Here is a 17,252-nt window from a genome sequence, read left to right as displayed (position 1 = left end):
CAATTGACACTCTGTCTTCGTTGGAAAACACTAGAACTGTATTTGTTCACAGTAACTTTATAAATACGTATGTACACACGGCTACCTATTGTGTAGTTTTGTGAGCGTCAATAATAATTAGTACCCAGCAAAACCAACAAGCCATCGTACCCGCCCACAAACTGTAAAGTGTGACGTGCAAGCGCTGAGAGGCTGTTAGGGATTCAAGGTGTGACAATGACAAAATAAATAAAGCTCATGACAAACACGAAACCATTCTAGCGCATCGCGACATATTCAGAAAAAAGAAGACAAAGTAAGTTGAAAAAAATAATCATTACTGTATGAAACTCGTCTTAAATTCTTTTGCAATAGAGCACACGAAGACGCCATTTTACCGGAGACCGCTTCTATGTCGTATAACACAGACGTGCCTCAAACAAAATGGCTTCCACCGGGGACACAACTAGCGAGGCGACTCGCGCTTTACGGGGCCAGCATATTGTAGAAGGACGGTCTCGACCTCCAGTGATTCCTCCTCTCCGCCTCCGCTTTCCACTCCCCTCCTCTTCCCCGCACACAACCATATAGTGCTGTTCAGTATACTCCTTCGTTATATAGTGAGGGTTCAACTGATGGTAGTCATTTTAGCACTTCTACCAACATTGTCCTTCACCACAACCTCGGCACCAATGTGCGTCTTTGTGTCCTCTCATTGCTGATTTGTACTTCACCTGCTTTATTTTGTCCTCTGGACTGGTGTCACTACCTCAATGACTAGTTCTGGTTCGCAAGGTTGGAATGTTCATGTTGGAGGCATAGTGCCCCAAAGTTGACCAGCTGGAATAGAAAATGGCCCAATGGATTTAACCAATGCTCCATCATTGGTATCAATGGGAGGAATAGGGCCCCATCATTGGTACCCAGGGCCGCAGGGCCATCTTTAATATTGATTGGACCCTGTGCAAAAAGCCCCACACTCTGAGACATACAATAAATAGCAGCTAGACTCAAAATCAGTTCACTGCAGCAGATCAGGCAGCTATTGGTTGCCAGAGGTAACAGCACACATTACAGCTCAGTGAATAGTGGCTACAGCTTACAGCACATAGTTTCTGCTTGCTGATTGGTTGTTAGAGGTTACTGCACATTAATACTGCTCACTGATTGGTTGCTAGAGGTTACTGCACAGCATTACCCCTCACCAATTGGTTGCTAGAGGTTACTGTACATCATTATTGTTGCTCACTACTTGGTTGCTAGAAATTACAGGAGATCATTACTGTTTACTGATTTGTTGCTGAAGGTTACTGCACATCATTACCACTCACTGGCGCTAGAGGTTACAGCACATCATTACAGCTCACTGGTTGGTTGCTAGAGGTTACAGCACATCATTACAGTGCAGTGATTAGGGGTGCGCAATGTATGAAGTGCAGGGTTGAGGGGTGCGCTGTGCATGGAGTGCAGGGTTGAGGGGTGCACTGTGCATGGAGTGCCGGGCTGAGGGGTGCGCTGTGCACGGAGTGCAGGACTGAGGGGTGAACTGTGTGCCGGGTGCAGGGTTGAGGGGTGCACTGTGTGTGGAGTGCATTGCGGAGTGCAGGGCTGAGGGGTGCGTGAAGTGCAGGGCTGAGGGGTGCGCAGAGTGCAGGGCTGAGGGGTGGGCAGAGTGCAGGGCTGAGGGGTGCGCGGAGTGCAGGGCGGAGGGGTGCAGGGCTGAGGGGTGCACTGTGTGTAGAGTGCAGGGCTGAGGGGTGCGCTGTGTATGGGGTGCACTGTGTACATCTCCCCCCCCACAGTACAAAGCTCTCTTCCCCAGTTCAGAGCTCCCCCCAGTTCCTCTCCCACCACTTAGAAAATATGAGAGAGTGGAGCTGCAGAGTACTCACGGTGTGTCCGTGCAGGCTGCCAGTCAGGAGGTGCTTCTCTCTGTGCAGCTTCCCCGCCCCTCCCTCTGCTCTCGTATAGTGTTCGGCGCTCAAGCAGCTTCCCCGCCCCCCCACTCCTCTGTGCTCCTATAGCATTCGGTGCTCATGCAGCTTCCCCACCCCTCACTCCTCTGCTCTCTCATAGAGATCGATGTGTATAGAGGAGGGATGGGTTTGAGCGGCCGCGGGGTGATAAGTGTTGTCACTTGTAAATACAGAGACAGCGCTTTTGTATTTACAAGTGACGGAACTGAGCAGCGCCTGAGGTGGCTGAACTCCAGCTAAAACAAAACCCTGGCGGGCACCGCGGAGGGGGCAGCAGCTTTGGGCCCTCCAACAATGACTGGGCCCTGGGCAGCTGCCCCTTTTGCCCTGCAGTAAAGACGGCCCTTGGCCAATACAGGAGGAATCAGAGGGCCCTGCTCGTTAGAGCTTACAATATAGGAGAAAAAGCATGATAAACAGCATAGTGCTTGTGTAGTTTCATTTGTCCCATTCTTTGCTGTAAAATACGTGGTTGATCCTGCCTGTTCCTGTGTCCCCCTTATTGTGCTGACCATGGTAATCATGGCTGCTGATCCATGATACCGTGGTTAGTTTACGTGCCTCCGTTATCCCGTAGTCTCTCCCTCTTCCCCGCTATATCCCTGCCTGTTAGTTCCTAGTGTGTGTGAGCCGATCTCCTTTCCGCCCCTCCTCTCCCCTCCTCCCACTATTCTGTGTGGCTGTAAAGTCACTGAACACAATTACTGGTATCCCCTCAAGGGCAGCCACCAGAAATGGTGGGGGCCCTTACACAGCTTTAGGCCTGATTAGAGGATTAGAGGCAGTGTCATAGGTGGGGGACAGTGGGGCAGGTGAGAGGCAGTGTCACAGGTGGGGGGGCAGAGGGACAGGTGGGAGGGAGTGTCACAGGTAGCGGGGCAGTGTGACAGGTGGGAGGGAGTTTGACAGGTGGGAGGCAGTGTCACAGGCCGGGGGGCAGCGGGACAGGTGGGAGGGAGTGGGATGGGGGGCAGCGGGACAGGTGAGGGGCAGCGGGACAGGTGGGAGGGAGTGGGACAGGTGGGAAGCAGTGTCACAGGTTGGGGGCAGCGGGACAGGTGGGAGGCAGTGTCACAGGTAGGGGGGCAGAGGGACAGGTAGGGTGCAGAGGAACAGGTGGGAGGGAGTGTCGCAAAACACCTAGGGAAGCACCAGTCCTCCCAGCTTTCACATGAAAAGGGGGGGGCTTCTTCACCCTGACCTCCTCCTCCATGGGGCCCTTCGCTGGCATAACTGGCCCCACCCACCCCGCACAGCCCGGCGCACACTGGTACCTGACCAGAGCGGAGCTTGCATGCACAAAAGAGGGGGGGGTCCTCCACCCAACCTCCTCCATGGGTCCCTCTGACCTGCACACAAATAAGCGGGAGGGGCTCCTCCCCCCTGATGTTCTCCTCCATGGGACCCTCTGACCTGGCACCTGACATCACCCCACCCTGCACAGCGTCTGACAGCGGGCCCCGACCTGTACACACGTGTGATCCACCCACCTCTCCACCCTCCCCTGCATCCTGGCAGCCGGTTCGCTCTGGCAGCTGCCTTGTGTTAAGGATAGCCTGGGTTGTGACCTGTGGTCCGGGCCCCTCAGACGGGCGGGCCCCTTACATGTGTACCGGCTGTACCCCCCTGATGGCGGCCCTGATCCCCTCTGTTATAGCAAACTATACATTACAGTGTGTGGTTTTTTTTATATAATTATGAAGCTAAATACCTTATTTCATGTGACCTCCTGGCTGACGTCAGAGGGGAATCTCAGCCCTTCCTGCTGTATTCCTTAGATTGGGAAAGGAGAGAGGCGAGAGGTCACGTAACTGCCCAGCGGCACTGTGAAATAAGGTATTTGTGACAGACTCACCCGGGACAGAGGCTATTGGAGGGGACTGAACACAAGCCTCTTGCCAACAGATTATGGGCCCTGGATTTTAAGGGAACAATACTCTGCAAGGTAAACTAGAAATCCAGTCTGATCTGTACTAATCAAACTCAATCATGTATATATGTATATATTGTATGTTGTCTCATTCTGTTGTGGACTCTTTGCTGTGGTCATTTGGGATGTGTGTCCCTGTAGAGGGAGGGGGGATTCCTCCAGCAGCCCCCCTGCTGATAAGACTGATTCATACTGTTGGGACACACACTGTGAGGATATGCTGGTGTCATCAACTCCAACTACCTGTCTTGTTGTCTGCTATAATGTGTTTAATATAAATGAGTCTAGTCTGGCTTACCACAGGTTCTAAGGGTATTCCACACATTGTTGTTTGTTCTAATTAACCCTGTGTTGATGTTTATGGTTATGTGTATTGAATAGTCAACTAGTCTGGGTAAATGATTTAGTAAACTAGCTCATGTTAATTAGGTTACAGTTGTATTGTTAGAGGAGGTTCCAACGGCATATAAAGTCTTGTAATTTTGATTCTAAATAAAACAGTCCATGTTAGCATCTAAGCAAGTCTCGCCTTGTTTTGTGCTTGGGAGCAGTTGGAATATCTGATATCTTAGTCCAGACTGGGAGGAAGTGGTATACTGACGGAAGCACTCAAGCAGAGTGTGGGACGTTCCGTGACAGTATTTAGCTTCATAGTTTAAAAAAACACACACACTGTACTGTATAGCTTGCTATAACAGAGGGGATTCCAGTAATTGTCCTCAGTGACTTTACAGCCACATGGAATAGAGGCAGGATAGGAGGGGCAGGGAGGAGATTGGCTCACACATATACACACACTATGAACTGACAGGCAGGGGGGAGGAGGAGAGGGAGAGACTCTGAACACAGCGGGATGACGGAGGCACATCAGCCAGCGATTATTACCGTGGTCAGCACACCTAGGGGGACACAGGAACAGGTCTCACTGACTTTACAACCACCTGACCTCCGGAAGGTTTTACCCCCTTTATGACCAGGATATTTTTTGCTATTCGACACTGTGCTACTTTAACTGGAAATTGCGCGGTCATGCAACACTGTACACAAATTTAAAATTTATATCATTTTTTTTTTTTTTACACAAATAGAGATTTCTTTTGGTGACATTTTATCACCACTGGGTTTTTTATTTTTTATTATATAAACCAAAAAAGATCAGAAATTTAAAACAAAGCAATATTTTCTACTTTATGTTATAAAACATGCAATAAAATCAAATTCCTTCATAAATTTATGGCAAAATGTATCCTGTTACCTGTCTGGTAAAAAAAAAATCCCAATAAGCGTGTATTAATTGGTTTGTGTGAAAGTTATAACGTCTAAAAACAATGGTATATACCGTACGTACTCGAGTATAAGCCGAGTTTTTCAGCCCATTTTTTAGGCTGACACCCCCCCCCCCCCTCAGCTTATACTCGAGTGAATGTCAGCTTAAGAAAAAAAATTCCGAAATGGAGGCGAAAAAGAGATGGGACTGTGCCGCTGGGTGACGCTCATGAATCGGCCCGGTGCCCCTGTGAGTTTCCCATCCCTCCCATGCTGTGTCAGTGTGAGCAGCCACATAACGATGTCCCGCCTCCTAGACCACCTCTTGTGATTGACGGCACAGTGATCTAATGCTAGGAATCATTGTGCCCTGTGTAACAGGAGGCGGGACATCGTTACCACGGCTGCACATTGATTCCGATCTGACACAGCCGGACATCTCATTACCAGGAACAGGTAAGCAGTATATAATGGGCATCGGCAGGATGTATTCTTTTATAGGGCACCGGCAGGATGTATTCTTTTAATGGGCACTGGCAGGCTGTATTCTTTTAATTCTTATGCATACTCTATAACAGAGGCACAAATAGAACCTTCAGGGCCCCGGTGCAAGAAACCATGATGGGCCCCCCTGCCCCCCTTCCATCCGAGCCCCGGACTTCCAATTTTGGGAGGGTGTCCATGGACATCCTCCCAAAACCGTGCTTCCCGCCCGACCCCTGGGACATGCATCCAGCGCAAACACAGCGGCCCTTTACCATGTAAAAAGACTTGCCGATTATCCGCAGCCCTTTCCTCCCACGCTGTGTTTGTGTTAGGAAAGGACTACCGTTAACTGTCAAGAATGTCAGTAAATTGTTTACACTGATAATCAATGCCCCAATCATCAGTGCCATCTATCAGTGCCCATCAATGCCGCCTATCAGTGCCCCTCACTTCCACCTACAATTGTTACCTATCGGTGCTCATTAATGCTGCCTATTAGTGCCCATCAATTGTGCCTATCAGCACCACCTATCAGTGCTCATTAATGCCACCTAACAGCGTCCATCAGTGCCACCTATCAGTACTCTTCAATTCTGCCCATAAAAGCCCATCAAAACTGCCTATCAGTATTCCTCAGTGCCCATCAGTACCACCTATTAGTGCCCATCAATGCCACCTATCAGTGCACATTAGTGCCTCCTATCTGTGCTGCCTATCAGTGCTCATCAATGTGGCCTATCAGTGCTCATCAGTGCCTCCTATCAGTGCCTCCTATCAGTGCCCATAAATGCCTCCTATTAGTGCCCATTAGTGCCTCCTATCAGTGCCCATTAGTGCCTTCTATCAGTGCCCATTAGTGCCTTCTATTAGTGCCCATCAGTGCCTCCCATCAGTGCTCATCGGTGCCCAAAAATCCCTCCTATCAGTGCCCATTAGTGCCTCCTATCAGTGCCCATAAATGTTTCCTATCAGTGCCCATTAGTGCCTTCTATCAGTGCCCATCAGTGCCTTCTATCAGTGCTCATCAGTGCCTTCTATCAGTGCTCATCAGTGCCTTCTATCAGTGCCCATCAGTGCCTTCTATCAGTGCTCATCAGTGCCTTCTATCAGTGCTCATCAGTAACTTCTATCAGTGCCTTCTATCAGTGCTCATCAGTGCCTTCTATCAGTGCCCATCAGTACCTTCTATCAGTGCTCATCAGTGCCTTCTATCAGTGCTCATCAGTGCCTCCTATCAGTGCTCATCAGTGAATGCTATTCATTTCCACCAGTGCCTTCTATCAGTGCTCATCAGTGCCTTCTATCAGTGCCCATCAGTGCCTTCTATCAGTGCCCATCAGTGCCTTCTATCAGTGTTCATCAGTGCCCATCAGTGTCTTCTATCAGTGCCCATCAGTGCCTTCTATCAGTGCCCATCAGTGCCTTCTATCAGTGCCCATTAGTGCCTTCTATCAGTGCTCATCAGTGCCTTCTATCAGTGCTCATCAGTGCCTTCCATCAGTGTTCATCAGTGCCTTCTATCAGTGCCCATCAGTGCCTTCTATCAGTGCCTTCTATCCGTGCTCATCAGTGCTCATGAGTACCCATCAGTGCCTTTTATCAGTGCCCATTAGTGCCTTCTATCAGTACTCATCAGTGCCTTCTATCAGTGCTCATCAGTAACTTCTATCAGTGCCTTCTATCAGTGCTCATCAGTGCCTTCTATCAGTGCCCATCAGTACCTTCTATCAGTGCTCATCAGTGCCTTCTATCAGTGCTCATCAGTGCCTCCTATCAGTGCTCATCAGTGAATGCTATTCATTTCCACCAGTGCCTTCTATCAGTGCTCATCAGTGCCTTCTATCAGTGCCCATCAGTGCCTTCTATCAGTGCCCATCAGTGCCTTCTATCAGTGTTCATCAGTGCCCATCAGTGTCTTCTATCAGTGCCCATCAGTGCCTTCTATCAGTGCCCATCAGTGCCTTCTATCAGTGCCCATTAGTGCCTTCTATCAGTGCTCATCAGTGCCTTCTATCAGTGCTCATCAGTGCCTTCCATCAGTGTTCATCAGTGCCTTCTATCAGTGCCCATCAGTGCCTTCTATCAGTGCCTTCTATCAGTGCTCATCAGTGCTCATGAGTACCCATCAGTGCCTTTTATCAGTGCCCATCAGTGCCTTCTATCAGTGCCCATCAGTGCCTTCTATCAGTGCCCATTAGTGCCTTCTATCAGTACTCATCAGTGCCTTCTATCAGTGCCCATCAGTGCCTCCTATCAGTGCCCATCAGTGCCTCCTATCAGTGCCTTCCATAAGTGCCCATCAGTGCCTTCTATCAGTGCTCATCGGTGCCTTCTATCAGTGCCCATCAGTGCCTTCTATCAGTGGTCACCAGTGCCCATCAGTGCCTTCGATCACTGCCTATCAGTGCCTTCTATCAGTGCTCATCAGTGCCTTCTATCAGTGCCCATCAGTGCCTCCTATCAGTGCCCATCAGTGCCTCCTATCAGTGCTCATCAGTGCCTCCTATCAGTGCTCATCAGTGCCTTCCATCAGTGCTCATCAGTGCCTTCTATCAGTGCTCATCAGTGCCTTCTATCAGTGCTCATCAGTAACTTCTATCAGTGCCCATCAGTGCCTTCTATCAGTGCTCATCAGTGTCTTGTATCAGTGCCCATCTGTGCCTTCTATCAGTGCTCATCAGTGCCCATTAGTGCCTTCTATCAGTGCTCATCAGTAACTTCTACCAGTGCTCATCAGTGCCTTCTATCAGTGCTCATCAATGCCTTCTATCAGTGCCCATCAGTGCCTTCTATCAGTGCTCATCAGTGCCCATCAGTGCCTCCTATCAGTGCTCATCAGTGAATGCTATTAATTTCCATCAGTGCCTTCTATCAGTGTGCATCAGAGCCTTCTATCAGTGCCCATCATTGCCTTCTATGAGTGCTCATCAGTGTCTTCTATCAGTGCCCATCAGTGCCTTCTATCAGTGGTCATCAGTACCTTCTATCAGTGCCAATCAGTGCCTTCTATCAGTGCCCATCAGTGCCTTCTATCAGTGCTCATCAGTGCCTTCTATCAGTGCTCATCAGTTCCTTCCATCAGTGCTCATCAGTGCCTTCTATCAGTGGCCATCAGTGCCTTCTATCAGTGCTCATCAGTGCCCATCAATGCCTTCTATCAGTGGCCATCAGTGCCTTCTATCAGTGCTCATCAGTGCCTTCTATCAGTGCCCATCAGTGCCTCCTATTAGTGCTCATCAGTGCCTTCCATCAGTGCTCATCAGTGCCTTCTATCAGTGCTCATCAGTGCCTTCCATCAGTGTTCATCAGTGCCTTCTATAAGTGCTCATCAGTGCTTTCGATCAGTGCCCATCAGTGCCTTCTATCAGTGCTCATCAGTGCCTTCTATCAGTGCCCATCAGTGCCTCCTATCAGTGCCCATCAGTGCCTCCTATCAGTGCTCATCAGTACCTTCCATCAGTGCTCATCAGTGCCTTCTATCAGTGCTCATCAGTGCCTTCCATCAGTGCTCATCAGTGCATTCTATCAATGCTTATCAGTGCCTTCTATTAGTGCTCATCAGTGCTCATCAGTGCCGTCTATCAGTGCCCATCAGTGCCTTCTATCAGTGCCCATCAGTGCCTTCTATCAGTGCCCATCAGTGCCTTCTATCAGTGCTCATCAGTGCCCATCAGTGCCTTCTATCAGTGCTCATCAGTAACTTCTATCAGTGCTCATCAGTGCCTTCTATTAGTGCTCATCAGTGCCGTCTATCAGTGCCCATCAGTGCCTTCTATCAGTGCCCATCAGTGCCTTCTATCAGTGCTCATCAGTGCCTTCTATCAGTGCTCATCAGTAACTTCTATTAGTGCCTTCTATCAGTGCTCATCAGTGCCTTCTATCAGTGCCCATCAGTACCTTCTATCAGTGCTCATCAGTGCCTTCTATCAGTGCTCATCAGTGCCTCCTATCAGTGCTCATCAGTGAATGCTATTCATTTCCACCAGTGCCTTCTATCAGTGCTCATCAGTGCCTTCTATCAGTGCCCATCAGTGCCTTCTATCAGTGCCCATCAGTGCCTTCTATCAGTGCCCATCGGTGCCTTCTATCAGTGCCCATTAGTGCCTTCTATCAGTGCTCATCAGTGCCTTCTATCAGTGCTCATCAGTGCCTTCCATCAGTGTTCATCAGTGCCTTCTATCAGTGCCCATCAGTGCCTTCTATCAGTGCCTTCTATCAGTGCTCATCAGTGCTCATGAGTACCCATCAGTGCCTTTTATCAGTGCCCATTAGTGCCTTCTATCAGTACTCATCAGTGCCTTCTATCAGTGCCCATCAGTGCCTCCTATCAGTGCCCATCAGTGCCTCCTATCAATGCCTTCCATCAGTGCCTTCTATCAGTGCTCATTGGTGCCTTCTATCAGTGCCCATCAGTGCCTTCTATCAGTGGTCACCAGTGCCCATCAGTGCCTTCTATCACTGCCTATCAGTGCCTTCTATCAGTGCTCATCACTGCCTTCTATCAGTGCCCATCAGTGCCTCCTATCAGTGCCCATCAGTGCCTCCTATCAGTGCTCATCAGTGCCTCCTATCAGTGCTCATCAGTGCCTTCCATCAGTGCTCATCAGTGCCTTCTATCAGTGCTCATCAGTGCCTTCTATCAGTGCTCATCAGTAACTTCTATCAGTGCCCATCAGTGCCTTCTATCAGTGCTCATCAGTGTCTTGTATCAGTGCCCATCTGTGCCTTCTATCAGTGCTCATCAGTGCCCATTAGTGCCTTCTATCAGTGCTCATCAGTAACTTCTACCAGTGCTCATCAGTGCCTTCTATCAGTGCTCATCAGTGCCTTCTATCAGTGCCCATCAGTGCCTTCTATCAGTGCCCATCAGTGCCCATCAGTGCCTCCTTTCAGTGCTCATCAGTGAATGCTATTAATTTCCATCAGTGCCTTCTATCAGTGTGCATCAGAGCCTTCGATCAGTGCCCATCATTGCCTTCTATGAGTGCTCATCAGTGTCTTCTATCAGTGCCCATCAGTGCCTTCTATCAGTGGTCATCAGTACCTTCTATCAGTGCCAATCAGTGCCTTCTATCAGTGCCCATCAGTGCCTTCTATCAGTGCCCATCAGTGCCTTCTATCAGTGCTCATCAGTGCCTTCTATCAGTGCTCATCAGTTCCTTCCATCAGTGCTCATCAGTGCCTTCTATCAGTGCCCATCAGTGCCTTCTATCAGTGCTCATCAGTGCCCATCAATGCCTTCTATCAGTGGCCATCAGTGCCTTCTATCAGTGCTCATCAGTGCCTTCTATCAGTGCCCATCAGTACCTCCTATCAGTGCTCATCAGTGCCTTCCATCAGTGCTCATCAGTGCCTTCTATCAGTGCTCATCAGTGCCTTCCATCAGTGCTCATCAGTGCCTTCTATCAGTGCTCATCAGTGCTTACGATCAGTGCCCATCAGTGCCTTCTATCAGTGCTCATCAGTGCCTTCTATCAGTGCCCATCAGTGCCTCCTATCAGTGCCCATCAGTGCCTCCTATCAGTGCTCATCAGTACCTTCCATCAGTGCTCATCAGTGCCTTCTATCAGTGCTCATCAGTGCCTTCCATCAGTGCTCATCAGTGCCTTCTATCAATGCTTATCAGTGCCTTCTATTAGTGCTCATCAGTGCTCATCAGTGCCGTCTATCAGTGCCCATCAGTGCCTTCTATCAGTGCCCATCAGTGCCTTCTATCAGTGCCCATCTGTGCCTTCTATCAGTGCTCATCAGTGCCCATCAGTGCCTTCTATCAGTGCTCATCAGTAACTTCTACCAGTGCTCATCAGTGCCTTCTATCAGTGCTCATCAGTGCCTTCTATCAGTGCCCATCAGTGCCTTCTATCAGTACTCATCAGTGCCCATCAGTGCCTCCTATCAGTGCTCATCAGTGAATGCTATTAATTTCCATCAGTGCCTTCTATCAGTGCCCATCATTGCCTTCTATGAGTGCTCATCAGTGTCTTCTATCAGTGCCCATCAGTGCCTTCTATCAGTGCTCATCAGTGCCTTCCATCAGTGCTCATCAGTGCCTTCTATCAGTGCCCATTAGTGCCTTCTATCAGTGCCTTCTATCAGTGCCCATCAGTGCCTTCTATCAGTGCTCATCAGTGCCCATCAGTGCCTCCTTTCAGTGCTCATCAGTGAATGCTATTAATTTCCATCAGTGCCTTCTATCAGTGTGCATCAGAGCCTTCGATCAGTGCCCATCATTGCCTTCTATGAGTGCTCATCAGTGTCTTCTATCAGTGCCCATCAGTGCCTTCTATCAGTGGTCATCAGTACCTTCTATCAGTGCCAATCAGTGCCTTCTATCAGTGCCCATCAGTGCCTTCTATCAGTGCCCATCAGTGCCTTCTATCAGTGCTCATCAGTGCCTTCTATCAGTGCTCATCAGTTCCTTCCATCAGTGCTCATCAGTGCCTTCTATCAGTGCCCATCAGTGCCTTCTATCAGTGCTCATCAGTGCCCATCAATGCCTTCTATCAGTGGCCATCAGTGCCTTCTATCAGTGCTCATCAGTGCCTTCTATCAGTGCCCATCAGTACCTCCTATCAGTGCTCATCAGTGCCTTCCATCAGTGCTCATCAGTGCCTTCTATCAGTGCTCATCAGTGCCTTCCATCAGTGCTCATCAGTGCCTTCTATCAGTGCTCATCAGTGCTTACGATCAGTGCCCATCAGTGCCTTCTATCAGTGCTCATCAGTGCCTTCTATCAGTGCCCATCAGTGCCTCCTATCAGTGCCCATCAGTGCCTCCTATCAGTGCTCATCAGTACCTTCCATCAGTGCTCATCAGTGCCTTCTATCAGTGCTCATCAGTGCCTTCCATCAGTGCTCATCAGTGCCTTCTATCAATGCTTATCAGTGCCTTCTATTAGTGCTCATCAGTGCTCATCAGTGCCGTCTATCAGTGCCCATCAGTGCCTTCTATCAGTGCCCATCAGTGCCTTCTATCAGTGCCCATCTGTGCCTTCTATCAGTGCTCATCAGTGCCCATCAGTGCCTTCTATCAGTGCTCATCAGTAACTTCTACCAGTGCTCATCAGTGCCTTCTATCAGTGCTCATCAGTGCCTTCTATCAGTGCCCATCAGTGCCTTCTATCAGTACTCATCAGTGCCCATCAGTGCCTCCTATCAGTGCTCATCAGTGAATGCTATTAATTTCCATCAGTGCCTTCTATCAGTGCCCATCATTGCCTTCTATGAGTGCTCATCAGTGTCTTCTATCAGTGCCCATCAGTGCCTTCTATCAGTGCTCATCAGTGCCTTCTATCAGTGCTCATCAGTGCCTTCCATCAGTGCTCATCAGTGCCTTCTATCAGTGCTCATCAGTGCCCATCAGTGCCTTCTATCAGTGCTCATAAGTGCCTTCTATCAGTGGTCATCAGTGCCTTCTATCAGTGCTCATCAGTGCTCATCAGTGCATTTTATCAATGCTCATCAGTGCCTTCTATCAGTGCCTTCCATCAGTGCTCATCAGTGCCGTCTATCAGTGCCCATCAGTGCCTTCTATCAGTGCCCATCAGTGCCTTCTATCAGTGCCCATCAGTGCTCATCAGTGCCTTCTATCAGTGCCCATCAGTGCCTTCTATCAGTGCTCATCAGTGCCTTCCATCAGTGCTCATCAGTGCCTTCCATCAGTGCTCATCAGTGCCTTCTATCAGTGCTCATCAGTGCCTTCTATCAGTGCCCATCAGTGCCTTCTATCAGTGCTCATCAGTGCCTTCTATCAGTGCCCATCAGTGCCTCCTATCAGTGCCCATCAGTGCCTCCTATCAGTGCTCATCAGTACCTTCCATCAGTGCTCATCAGTGCCTCCTATCAGTGCCCATCAGTGCCTCCTATCAGTGCTCATCAGTACCTTCCATCAGTGCCCATCAGTGCCTTCTATCAGTGCCTTCTATCAGTGTTCATCAGTGCCCATCAGTGTCTTCTATCAGTGCCCATCAGTGCCTTCTATCAGTGCCCATCAGTGCCTTCTATCAGTGCCCATTAGTGCCTTCTATCAGTGCTCATCAGTGCCTTCTATCAGTGCTCATCAGTGCCTTCCATCAGCGTTCATCAGTGCCTTCTATCAGTGCCCATCAGTGCCTTCTATCAGTGCCTTCTATCAGTGCTCATCAGTGCTCATGAGTGCCCATCAGTGCCTTTTATCAGTGCCCATTAGTGCCTTCTATCAGTACTCATCAGTGCCATCTATCAGTGCCCATCAGTGCCTCCTATCAGTGCCCATCAGTGCCTCCTATCAGTGCCTTCCATCAGTGCCCATCAGTGCCTTTTATCAGTGCTCATCGGTGCCTTCTATCAGTGCCCATCAGTGCCTTCTATCAGTGGTCACCAGTGCCCATCAGTGCCTTCTATCACTGCCTATCAGTGCCTTCTATCAGTGCTCATCAGTGCCTTCTATCAGTGCCCATCAGTGCCTCCTATCAGTGCCCATCATTGCCTCCTATCAGTGCTCATCAGTGCCTCCTATCAGTGCTCATCAGTGCCTTCCATCAGTGCTCATCAGTGCCTTCTATCAGTGCTCATCAGTGCCTTCTATCAGTGCTCATCAGTAACTTCTATCAGTGCTCATCAGTGTCTTCTATCAGTGCCCATCTGTGCCTTCTATCAGTGCTCATCAGTGCCTTCTATCAGTGCTCATCAGTAACTTCTATCAGTGCCCATCAGTGCCTTCTATCAGTGCTCATCAGTGTCTTCTATCAGTGCCCATCTGTGCCTTCTATCAGTGCTCATCAGTGCCCATTAGTGCCTTCTATCAGTGCTCATCAGTAACTTCTACCAGTGCTCATCAGTGCCTTCTATCAGTGCTCATCAGTGCCTTCTATCAGTGCCCATCAGTGCCTTCTATCAGTGCCCATCAGTGCCTTCTATCAGTGCTCATCAGTGCCCATCAGTGCCTCCTATCAGTGCTCATCAGTGAATGCTATTAATTTCCATCAGTGCCTTCTATCAGTGTGCATCAGAGCCTTCTATCAGTGCCCATCATTGACTTCTATGAGTGCTCATCAGTGTCTTCTATCAGTGCCCATCAGTGCCTTCTATCAGTGGTCATCAGTACCTTCTATCAGTGCCAATCAGTGCCTTCTATCAGTGCCCATCAGTGCCTTCTATCAGTGCCCATAAGTGCCTTCTATCAGTGCTCATCAGTGCCTTCTATCAGTGCTCATCAGTTCCTTCCATCAGTGCTCATCAGTGCCTTCTATCAGTGCCCATCAGTGCCTTTTATCAGTGCTCATCAGTGCCCATCAATGCCTTCTATCAGTGGCCATCAGTGCCTTCTATCAGTGCTCATCAGTGCCTTCTATCAGTGCCCATCAGTGCCTCCTATCAGTGCTCATCAGTGCCTTCCATCAGTGCTCATCAGTGCCTTCTATCAGTGCTCATCAGTGCCTTCCATCAGTGCTCATCAGTGCTTTCTATCAGTGCCCATCAGTGCCTTCTATCAGTGCTCATCAGTGCCTTCTATCAGTGCCTCCTATCAGTGCCCATCAGTGCCTCCTATCAGTGCTCATCAGTGCCTTCTATCAGTGCTCATCAGTGCCTTCTATCAGTGCTCATCAGTGCCTTCCATCAGTGCTCATCAGTGCCTTCTATCAGTACCCATCAGTGCCTTCTATCAGTGCTCATCAGTGCCCATCAATGCCTTCTATCAGTGCCCATCAGTGCCTTCTATCAGTGCTCATCAGTGCCTTCTATCAGTGCCCATCAGTGCCTCCTATCAGTGCTCATCAGTGCCTTCCATCAGTGCTCATCAGTGCCTTCTATCAGTGCTCATCAGTGCCCATCAGTGCCTTCTATCAGTGCTCATCAGTGCCTTCTATCAGTGGTCATCAGTGCCTTCTATCAGTGCTCATCAGTGCCTTCCATCAGTGCTCATCAGTGCATTTTATCAATGCTCATCAGTGCCTTCTATCAGTGCCTTCCATCAGTGCTCATCAGTGCCATCTATCGGTGCCCATCAGTGCCATCTATCAGTGCCCATCAGTGCCTTCTATCAGTGCCCATCAGTGCTCATCAGTGCCTTCTATCAGTGCCCATCAGTGCCTTCTATCAGTGCTCATCAGTGCCCATCAGTGCCTTCTATCAGTGCTCATCAGTGCCTTCCATCAGTGCCCATCAGTGCCTTCTATCAGTGCTCATCAGTGCCTTCCATCAGTGCTCATCAGTGCCTTCTATCAGTGCTCATCAGTGCCTTCTATCAGTGCCCATCAGTGCCTTCTATCAGTGCTCATCAGTGCCTTCTATCAGTGCTCATCAGTGCCTTCTATCAGTGCCCATCAGTGCCTCCTATCAGTGCCCATCAGTGCCTCCTATCAGTGCTCATCAGTGCCTCCTATCAGTGCTCATCAGTGCCTTCCATCAGTGCTCATCAGTGCCTTCTATCAGTGCTCATCAGTGCCTTCTATCAGTGCTCATCAGTAACTTCTATTAGTGCCCATCAGTGCCTTCTATCAGTGCTCATCAGTGTCTTCTATCAGTGCCCATCTGTGCCTTCTATCAGTGCTCATCAGTGCCCATTAGTGCCTTCTATCAGTGCTCCTCAGTAACTTCTACCAATGCTCATCAGTGCCTTCTATCAGTGCTCATCAGTGCCTTCTATCAGTGCCCATCAGTGCCTTCTATCAGTGCTCATCAGTGCCCATCAGTGCCTCCTATCAGTGCTCATCAGTGAATGCTATTAATTTCCATCAGTGCCTTCTATCAGTGGTCATCAGTACCTTCTGTCAGTGCCAATCAGTGCCTTCTATCAGTGCCCATCAGTGCCTTCTATCAGTGCCCATCAGTGCCTTCTATCAGTGCTCATCAGTGCCTTCTATCAGTGCTCATCAGTTCCTTCCATCAGTGCTCATCAGTGCCTTCTATCAGTGCCCATCAGTGCCTTCTATCAGTGCTCATCAGTGCCCATCAATGCCTTCTATCAGTGGCCATCAGTGCCTTCTATCAGTGCTCATCAGTGCCTTCTATCAGTGCCCATCAGTACCTCCTATCAGTGCTCATCAGTGCCTTCCATCAGTGCTCATCAGTGCCTTCTATCAGTGCTCATCAGTGCCTTCCATCAGTGCTCATCAGTGCCTTCTATCAGTGCTCATCAGTGCTTACGATCAGTGCCCATCAGTGCCTTCTATCAGTGCTCATCAGTGCCTTCTATCAGTGCCCATCAGTGCCTCCTATCAGTGCCCATCAGTGCCTCCTATCAGTGCTCATCAGTACCTTCCATCAGTGCTCATCAGTGCCTTCTATCAGTGCTCATCAGTGCCTTCCATCAGTGCTCATCAGTGCCTTCTATCAATGCTTATCAGTGCCTTCTATCAGTGCCCATCTGTGCCTTCTATCAGTGCTCATCAGTGCCCATCAGTGCCTTCTATCAGTGCTCATCAGTAACTTCTACCAGTGCTCATCAGTGCCTTCTATCAGTGCTCATCAGTGCCTTCTATCAGTGCCCATCAGTGCCTTCTATCAGTACTCATCAGTGCCCATCAGTGCCTCCTATCAGTGCTCATCAGTGAATGCTATTAATTTCCATCAGTGCCTTCTATCAGTGCCCATCATTGCCTTCTATGAGTGCTCATCAGTGTCTTCTATCAGTGC

Source organism: Aquarana catesbeiana, linkage group LG09, assembly GCF_042186555.1.
Source record: "Aquarana catesbeiana isolate 2022-GZ linkage group LG09, ASM4218655v1, whole genome shotgun sequence".
Classification (NCBI taxonomy): domain Eukaryota; kingdom Metazoa; phylum Chordata; class Amphibia; order Anura; family Ranidae; genus Aquarana; species Aquarana catesbeiana.
Note: the sequence above shows the minus strand (reverse complement) of the source record.